Below are 10,081 nucleotides of genomic sequence, written 5' to 3'. Positions count from 1 at the left end.
ATAATGTAAACGTACTCATGTAAAAGTATACTAATGTACTGTAATGTTCTATGTGTGCTAGCTGAAATGTGTGTTCTCTCCCTATCTAGCATGTATAATAATGTACTGTGTGTACTAGCTGTAATGTATGTTCTCTCTATCTAGCAAGTATTGACTCATGAATGAACTGACTCATTGTAGGATATCACGTTCTAGTAATGGTTCTAATATCTTCCTAAACTACCCATATGGTAGCTTACTAGTAATGTAACTGGTATTCATGAACATGGATGTATACCCTTGCTACCCAAGGGTATTGAATGAACTGCAAGAACCTTTATGAATATATATGTACACATTATATATAACTAATATTTAAACGACCTTCGGACGGCTACCCGATATCCCACCAGACCACATCTCAAGCGCGAAAAGGAAATAGGGTGGATAGCCTTCCTAAGTCTTTTAAACATTTCCCATATAACTATACATATATAGGCATGCAATTTATAATATAAAAGCATAAAATAAGTTTTGTAAAACCTTTGAACATAATTATTATCTAAGAAAAGATCGAATTGATGTCAATCTATAAAACGGTTTGAAGGCATGGGTTTGATAAAATAATTTATGTATAAAGAAACATTTGTTTGAAACACAATTGTAAATGAGTCTGAAATGAAACATACAGAGTAAAATGTACAGTTTAATAAGGATTTTTAAACATATAAAGTGTTTATGAAAAACATTTGAAGGAAACTGTTTGGTAAAACGGCTAATGAGTAGCCAATCATTTGAATGCTGTTTACTAATCACATGTGATTGATATAGTAACTAGCATGATTCTACTTGTATCCCCCCATAAAACATTTAAAAACAGTTAAAACATTGATTAAGGTGTATGAACTCACCTGTTGTGGGTAATACAGATGAACTGAAGAGGTAGGACTGCTAGGTGTCAAGTGAAGTCTTGAACACACTCTATGATCCTAGTTAACATATAATGTCACATATATGTAACAAATTAGTCTATAAACAACTAATAAACAAGTCAAGACACCCTAGGACATGCTAAACACCTTTATCAAGTGTTATTAGCCTCTAGGATTGCATCTAAGTGTTTGTAGGGAAGCTATTGTATGTAGGGCTCAAGGAAAACTCCACCATGAGGTTCACGACCCTAATGATCCTACTAAATGAGTTTACGGTCGTAAACTCATCAGTTTATGGATGTAAGCTCATACTTATGTTACCATCTGATGTTTGATGCTCTATAAGGCCCTAAGAAGCATTCCTACTTAATGGCTTGGTCTATGGAAGAGTTTAGGGCATAATATAACTCCTTTTAGGAGTTTACGGCCCTGGGACCATATCCCTTGGAGATTACCGCCGTAATCTCCCTTGGAAGGATGTTTTTGGTGTTTATAGCACCATTTGGCACTATTGTTTGGAGTTCACGGCCCTAGAACTTCTTGGGTCGTGAACACCTTACTCTTGGTGTTCTAATGGTGTTTGCTAGTCCTAAACTCATTAGGGTACATGTCGAAACTAGTCTCTTGGCTTAAGGAAGGCTTTTAGGGTGTTTTGGCACCTAAAAATGGAGTTCACGGCCCAAGAACATCCATGGCCATGAATTCACTTCTAGCCTTTGTTTCTTAATGATTTTGTGGTTTAAACATGTCATGGTAGTTTCTAGGCTGAGTTCCAAGGCTTGGAGGGACATTGGGCACACTTTGGCCCTTATAAAAGAGTTTACTCCCCAAGGTGTTCTTGGGCGGTAAACTCACAGATCTTAGTGTTTTCCTATGATTTCTAGAGCATTAAGCATATAAGAAGCTTTAAAACAACACTAGATAGAATTACTCGCTTTCCGGAACGAAAGTCCGAAGATCTTTGAGAGAGAATTCGGCTTTTCTCTAATTGGAAATGTAACTAATGAATAAATATTGTTTGGAATCCTATATATAGTCCTGGGATTTGTGGAAGAAAATATTTTATTCACGAAATGAACTCTAATATCATAGGGTTTTGAAATAACAGTGTTGCACAAAACCCTAGTGCATCCACTCTCCTGATATCTCCTTAAGTGTAAATCCTGAAATACTCAACTTATACCCAAAAGTCTGGAAATCCTCTGTAAATGTTCTAATCTTCTACTGACTTGATATGGTTTGTATAGAATGGAAATTTCGGGTTGTCACATGATACTTTTAGAAATATGTGTCCAATATCTATAAAAATTAGTATAACTTTAAGTATAATAACAATGTCCTTTTTCGGTTGCCCTCAAGAGTTAAAATAGTTAGAAAAGGATTTAAGAGAGAGAGAGAGAGGAAAATAGTTTATTAATTTATTACAGGTTAATAAATTAAATAGAAACCAATTAGAATTAATTTCGAATTAATTAGAGTTAACTAGGAATTGATTAAAGGTGTACGAACTGAAAGATAGTTGTTTTATAGTTGACCAATAAGAACATTCATGAATTCTTGTAGAGGGTGGACATTTTTGCGAGGCATAGAAGACTTCTATAATTCTTCCTGGTAGCTGATAAGGATAAGATTTGAGTCTGGATTATGTATGATTATTTAATTGATTCAAATCAGGGTTTATCTGTAAGTTACCAAAACTATATAAAGACCCCTAGGGCCTTTATAATAATCAATAGAACATCTCATAAGGTTTAGAGTTTTAGATGTCATCAGGCTCTCTCCTCTCTCTTAAATATTCTAGGGTTCTAGATTCGTGGGTGTGAGCCATTAGAGGCATTCCTATTTTGGGTGCTAGTCGTTCCAAGTGATTGAAAGGAATTCAAAATCTACAGTGATTCACAAGTATATTCGATTATACTTGAAATGGTAGAAAACTTGTCCCTTTCGATTGTTCAAATTCGTAGTTTTGAAAGTACGTTGGCATAATAGTAAAACAAAGATCTAGGGTGTATGTACATTGAGTGATTAATATGAATGCTTCTGTTGGCTAAATGTTGTGTAAAAATGTCTAGAAGTCTCATCAGTGGTATCAGAATCGTTAAGTTATATTTATTGAGACTACTTGAAAAATTAAGAAAAACAAAGGAAACCTACTAATCGCACGGAATGACCTCCCTTAACCTGGACACGGTGCGCTTTCTGCAAATTTGCAGATTTTGGGATTTTTTTTGCTATGATTTTAAATTTAGGGTTTATCTTTAGTTTTAAATATTGGTTTAATCTATTAAAATTGAATAATTAAACTAAGAAGATAATTATGCCAAATTGATTTGAAATTATAGGTAACGATTTGAAATTCATTAATTAAAAGTTAACTAAATATATATTGTTTAAATAAAATAAATTTAAATTGTTGAAAATTTACCATACATATAAATATAAGATTTTGTAAAAGAATATGTAAAAGAAAAAAAATTTATATCTTTAATATGATTACTATGTGTAAAAGAATAATACAACATGTATCCTCACATGTTTAACTAATGATCCTTAGTTGAATCAATAGTAAATATCTTTGATGTAGTTATACTAAAATACAGATCTAAGGAAACAGTCTATAAAATGACCGTTGAATGATTTTCCTCTTCACTCACCACTTTCTTTATGAGGTTGATTGATGTTAGCCAAAAGGGTTTGATTGGATGATGGCTTGTTAAAACTACAAATTGAAAATACTATAGAACAAAATCCCTATCTTAGTTATTATAAGATATGTGAATAGTTTCTAATACATGATTTACACACATTATTCCCTACTATCTGTTTATGGAGTGTGTGTGATTAACTTACAAATAAAATGGAAATGTAAGAAGAAGATGATACAACACTTATGGGTATGGTTTTTTGGCGGAGCATGTGTGGTTAACCGACATGTCAATTGACAAGAATGACATAATCAAGGATCATATTTTTTTACATGGTTGGTTCACCATCATGTTTGTGAGGCCACGATATCCAGGGAACAAATAGAGGATGTGCGAATTCAGATTAACATGCCATTGAATAGTGTCAATGAATCGCAAAAAATATAGGAATTTCATAGTGATTGAAATTGGAAAAGTGAATTCCCTAACTAATTAATTTTATGGTCTTTTGATGCAACCCTCTGCAAATCGTGATTGCGTTTGAGCATTCTATCACACCTATGATGTATATCCAACCCTAGATGCTTTGGATCTACGTTTTCTCTAATATACATGCAAACATTCATATTGCCAAAGCATCATCCTAACTAGCATACAATGGAGTAACTATACTAAAATATTCTAGTTAGATGACATACCTTTTAGTGTAGTTAAAAACCTTGAAGCTTTAAGAGGCTAGCACCAATAGTGTGAATGCATCAAGTGGAACCACAAATCACCACTAACACATGGAAGAACTAGAGAGAGAATTCCTTGCTTCACGAAATCGCCTAGCACTCTTCTAAGATCACTAAGGAGGCAATTTTGGTAGCCTTAGGGTCTCTTATACAGTGTGGCAAACTAGGGTTACACCATGTAAACCCTAATGACCTTCCATATCCCTCATGTTCCATGGGTTAAAACCTCCATGGAGTACCCATGGGTCACCAAGTGGGTTTATCCCAACATAAGGAACTATGGATCATTAGACCACTTTATAAGAATGAGTGATTTACTAAATCAACCCCTTATATTTAATTAGTCTCTTTTGATCACAAAATTAATTCCAAATTAATCCTTAATCAATACTAATTAAATAATATGACTTCATATTAATATATTAGAACTTATAATATATTAATAAATCATAATTATCCTCTTCTCAAAAGTCCACCCTTCAAACTGTTCCAGTGAAGTGCAACCCAAATGGATCGTGCTACTTTCGGTTCAAGTACATACCAAATATAGTTATGGACTTAGACACCTTATCCAACAGTCTCCCACTTGGATAAGTCTAATAACTATATTTGTCAGTGTAACTTCGTCATCCAACTAGCAATCATGGCTCTTAAATGCCTTTGTCGAACTTAGACGTACCATTTTGGATAAGTGATCATAGAATGCTCTGTTCTCAAGATATCAGCCGAACAAACATATGGAACACATTCAATCTTATTGCCCAGCAGTTTGTTTCCCAATTTCTGATTCGGTTGACATAAAAATTAATCGAAAACATCAATTTAGTTATGACCGGGCCCGATAAATAAGTCAAAACAAAATCATCGAGGGGCCCAAAATATTACTTTTAATCCTCCAAGGACTAAAAGGAACATATAAACTTTGACTGTATATGCTTGTACTAACTCTTTATTAAATCATATACAACAACATGTTTTATAACATCGATTTACCGATGCGTTTTCGTACTATTAATGTACGGTCAACTCATAGTCAACAACTCATATATCTATGTTTGAAGATTATATGATATTATCGTCTCATGATCACTCGAGATAAGTTCCATGAAGTGATACATGCGAGCATGGGTTAAATCCAATACTCAGACCTTATGAGTACTCATGAATGTCATAGCAATGTCTAACCATTTATGACAATCTATAAGCCAAATTCATGACAATCTTGCTTTAATACCTACTTCCAAAGTATGATCGATTGTGGATAGTTTGAATAATATAATTATTTTGGATGTGAAAACATGCAAAATGAAACAGTACTAAATGATTGACACAAGATAGTACCATACTAGTAAATAAAAAGCACGTTTTATTTAAGCATCAAATGTCAATTGCATTTTAACTATTACAAGTTTTGAAAACTATCTAATCATTAAAACTAATATCATCCTTCAGCTTAATGGGCCTCGCATGTTGCAAATGCTTAACCCTACTTAGTCCCTTCTTGAGAGGATTTGCCGGGTTCTCATCTGATGATACCCTCTTTGCCATGAGGAGTCCTTCTTCTATCTTGTGTCTTATGATGTGATATTCCCTGTCGATGTGTTTGGATATACCATGATCCCTCGGTTACTTGGATAAGGCAACCGAACTATCATTGTCACAGAAAATTTCCACATGCTCTTTTATAGCTGGTACAACTCCAAAGTGTCTGATGAAGTTCTTCAGCCATATCGCCTCCTTTGTCGCTTCGCTTGCTGCTATGTACTCTGATTCGCACGTTGAATCAGCTACGGTCTCCTTCTTGGAACTTTGCCAAGTAATTTCTCCTCCATTCAGGGTAAACACCCATCCCGACTGAGAGCGGAAATATCGTTTTCGGTTTGAAAGTTGGTGTCACTATATCCTGTCTTTATCAAGTCGTCACTCCCACCGAGGGTAAGGACCTATTCCTTTGTCCTGCGTGGGTACTTGAGAATGTTTTTCACTATAGTCTAGTGAGCCTTGCTAGGATTCCCTTGATATTTTCTAACCATTCCCAAAACAAAGGACACATCAGTGAGAGTATAATTCATAGAATACATGATCGAGCCAACAGCAGAAGCATATGGTAATCGACTCATCGTAGCTATCTCAACCTTTGTACTTGTACACTGAGCCTTGCTCAGTCTAGCAATGTGCTAGATCGGTAAGTCACCTTTCTTGGAATTATGCATGTTGAACCTCTTCAACACTTTATACATGTAGGTACTTGGACTAAGTCCAATTAGTCTCTTACTCCTATCTCTTAATATTGTTATCCCTAGGATACAGGCAGCTTCCCCAAGGTCCTTTCATAGAGAAACACTTCCCAGGCCAGGACTTCCCCTCCTGCAAGGTTGGGATGTCATTTCCTATGAGCAGTATGTCATCCACATACAGTACCAAAAATATAACTGTACCCCACTAGCTCTGACATATACACATGACACATCCTCACTTCTCGAAATGCCAAACTCTCTGACTTTCTCATCAAAAACAATATTCCGTCTACGAGATGCTTGTTTCAATCCTTAAATGGATTTCTCAAGCTTACACACACTCTATTAGGGTACTTTGCATTGACAAAACCGTCTGGCTGACTCATGTAAACATCCTCAGCCAACTTTCCATTAAGGAAAGCGGTTTTGACATCCATTTGCCATATTTCATAATCATGAAATGCAGCAATGGCTAGCATAACCCTGATAGAGTTAATCTTCGCTACTGGTGAGAAGGTCTCATCATAGTCAACTCCCATAGTTTGAGTAAAGCCCATTGCAACCAGTCGCTCCTTATAAGTGTGTACCTTTCCATCCATGTCGGTCTTTTTCTTGAAGATAAATTTGCACCCGACTGTCTTACGTACATTGCCTACCAAGTTCCAGACATGATTGTCATACATGGACTGAATCTCGTTGTCCATCGCCTCTTTCCATTTAGCAGACTCGGGACCTGCCATGGCTTCCTTTTAGTTGTTAGGTTCATCCAAATTTACCAGTGTTCTATCACTGATAAATGTATCACCTTCTCCAGTAATATGGAAACCATAGAACTCAGGTGGAGCTCTAACTCTACCGGAACGCCTCAAAGCTACAAACTCGTCAACCAGCTCAACAAGAGTTTCCTCCTCAGGTTGATCGCTGGTTCTTGAGGTTCCTTCATCGCTAGACTCTTGAAGTTATTCAAGATCAATTTTCCTCCCACTATCCCTTACGAGTTCCCTCTCACGAAATACTGCTATCTCCTTGCAACGAATACAACATTGTCACTTGGTCTATAAAAGAGTTAACCAAAGGAATTTTGTTCCTTTTGTGGGTAGCCGATGAAAATACACCGCTCACTCCGAGGTTTGATCTTGTCATGAGTCTTGCGGCTCATGAAAGCTACGAAAACCCAAACCTTGATGTGTGATAACGAGGGAACCTTCCCTTTCCACATCTCGTGAGGTGTTTTGGCAAACTTTTTAGTTGGGACATGATTAAGGATATGGGATGCAGTCTCCAAGGCATACCCCCAGAATGATATTGGTAACGAAGCTCGAATCATCATGGAAAGAACTATGTCTAAAAGGTTCGGTTGCGCCTCTCAACTACACCATTAAGTTGTGGTGTCCTACGTGGCATCAACTGTGAAACAATTCCACACTCCTTAAGATAGTCTAGGAACTCGATACTAAGATACTCACCACCCTGTCAGGATCGGAGCATCTTTATCTTCCTGCCCAACTGATTCTCCACTTCTTTTTTAAACTCTTTGAATTTCTCAAAGGTTTTTGACTTATGCTTAATTTAGTAGATATAGTCATATCTGCTGTAATCATCAGTAAAAGTCACATAGAAGCGATTAGCATCTCTTGTGGCGGTTCTTAAGGGCCCACACACATCGGTGTGTATAAGATCCAACAAACCCTCACCCCTTTCACAAGAAACAGTGAAAGGTCACTTAGTCATTTTTCCAAGCAAACAAGACTCACAAGTGTCATCCGACCTTAAGTCGCATGACTCCAAAACTACAGCCTTTTGGAGTTGGCCTATGCGCTTCTTATTGACATGTCCAAGACGACAATGCCACAAGGATGCCTTATCCAAAATCATTAGAAGAATCGATATGCAACACATTATTTCCTATGTTGTCTACAACCATCGCAGTTTCATACACACCATTACAAGGTAATGCTCTAAAATAAAAAGCACCATTGTAATAAGTATTTATTGCACAAATTTCATTATCAGACGAAAATTTGGAACCTTGTTTGTACAAACCATGAAAGGAAATAATATTTATCGCCATATCAGACAAGTAGCAACAATTATTCAAATCTATTTGTAACCCACTATTAAAAAATAAAGAGTAAACTCCAATCTTGGTGACAGGTGAAGCATTCCTATTCATCATGATCAAGTTTATCTTTCCGTGCTCCGCACATCAGAACAAATGTGAAATCAACATCCTGTGTCAAGCACCCCAAGAGTTAGTATGTTATGAGTTTTTAGATATAATAGTGTAAATACCTGCATGGGTGGCTTTAACCTTCTCATCCTTGATATCCTGCAAGTATTTGGGGCAGCTTCGCTTCCAATGCCCCTTTTCATGGCAATAGAAACACCTGCTTCTTTTTGGATGGTCGAGGGAGTAGCAGAACCTCCTTTGGTTCCACTTGAAGAGGATCCATCAAGAGAATTTCCCTTGTGGCTCTTGAAAGGAGCCTTCCTGTTCTTCCCCTTACATTGCCCAATTTCCAGAATAGGAGCATTTGCAGTAGGAGTGGTTACACCAGATTTACGTTTGAGACCACTTTTAGCAGTCCTCAAAAGGCGTTGAATCTTTCTCAGAGTGACTTCCTCTTTGTTCATATGATAAGTCGTGCGTAATTGATCATAACATGGAGGTAAAGAGTGTAGAATAATATCTATAGCAAGCGCCTCATCAAATTTCACATTCAATTTGAGCAGACGGTCCACAAACCTTTCTATTTTCTGCAAGTGGCAAGTGATGGGTTCACCATCCTTCATCTTTGTTGTAATCGTGGAGCAAATGATTTTATATCGCTCTTGACGAGCACTCTGATGGTATTTTTCCATCAGGTCTTGGTGCATCTAAAAATGGTAGAAGTCCTCATATGACTTTTGGAGTCCAGGAGACATGGTGGCAAGCATCATACAAGCTACCTTGGCGGCATCTTTCTCACGTGACCTGAAATCAGCAATCTCCTGAGGAGTAGCAGCAGACTCATCAATTTCCTTAAGATCATTGTCAACAAAATATTTCTTGTCCTTATAGAGAGTGACTATCCTGATGTTCCTAATCCAATCATTGAAATTAGTCCCATCAAAGATGACTCTCCCACAAAGATTCATGATAGAGAAGGAGCTGGTAGGGTTTAAGCCAGAAGCAGTGTTGGAAGACATATGAAAAGAAAGAAACACAAAGTTTAGATTAGATAAACAGTCCTTAATATAACACCCAAAATTAAATAATAAGGCTAGGACCCAACATAACATTATACAATTTGGAAGAGCGATGTCGTAATTCAACTTGCAAAGTATTTGAAGGTAGGTAAATGACCATTTACCAATTTCCACCAAGAAAAACAAAATGTGTTCGTTAATTTTTAATTGGATTTGAAACTCCTAGATCCTTTGAGATTCGTTGAACACTTCAGTGGCATGTTTAAATCTCGATTATGCCCTTTAGGTTTGTTATTAGGATACCGATGATTACAAGTAAGGTGTGAATAACCATGCAAATGTTGTTGGAACTCTCAATTTCA

The sequence above is a fragment of the Lactuca sativa genome, chromosome 3 (genome assembly GCF_002870075.4).
Source record: "Lactuca sativa cultivar Salinas chromosome 3, Lsat_Salinas_v11, whole genome shotgun sequence".
In the NCBI taxonomy this organism is placed as follows: domain Eukaryota; kingdom Viridiplantae; phylum Streptophyta; class Magnoliopsida; order Asterales; family Asteraceae; genus Lactuca; species Lactuca sativa.
This window is presented reverse-complemented; position numbering follows the sequence as displayed.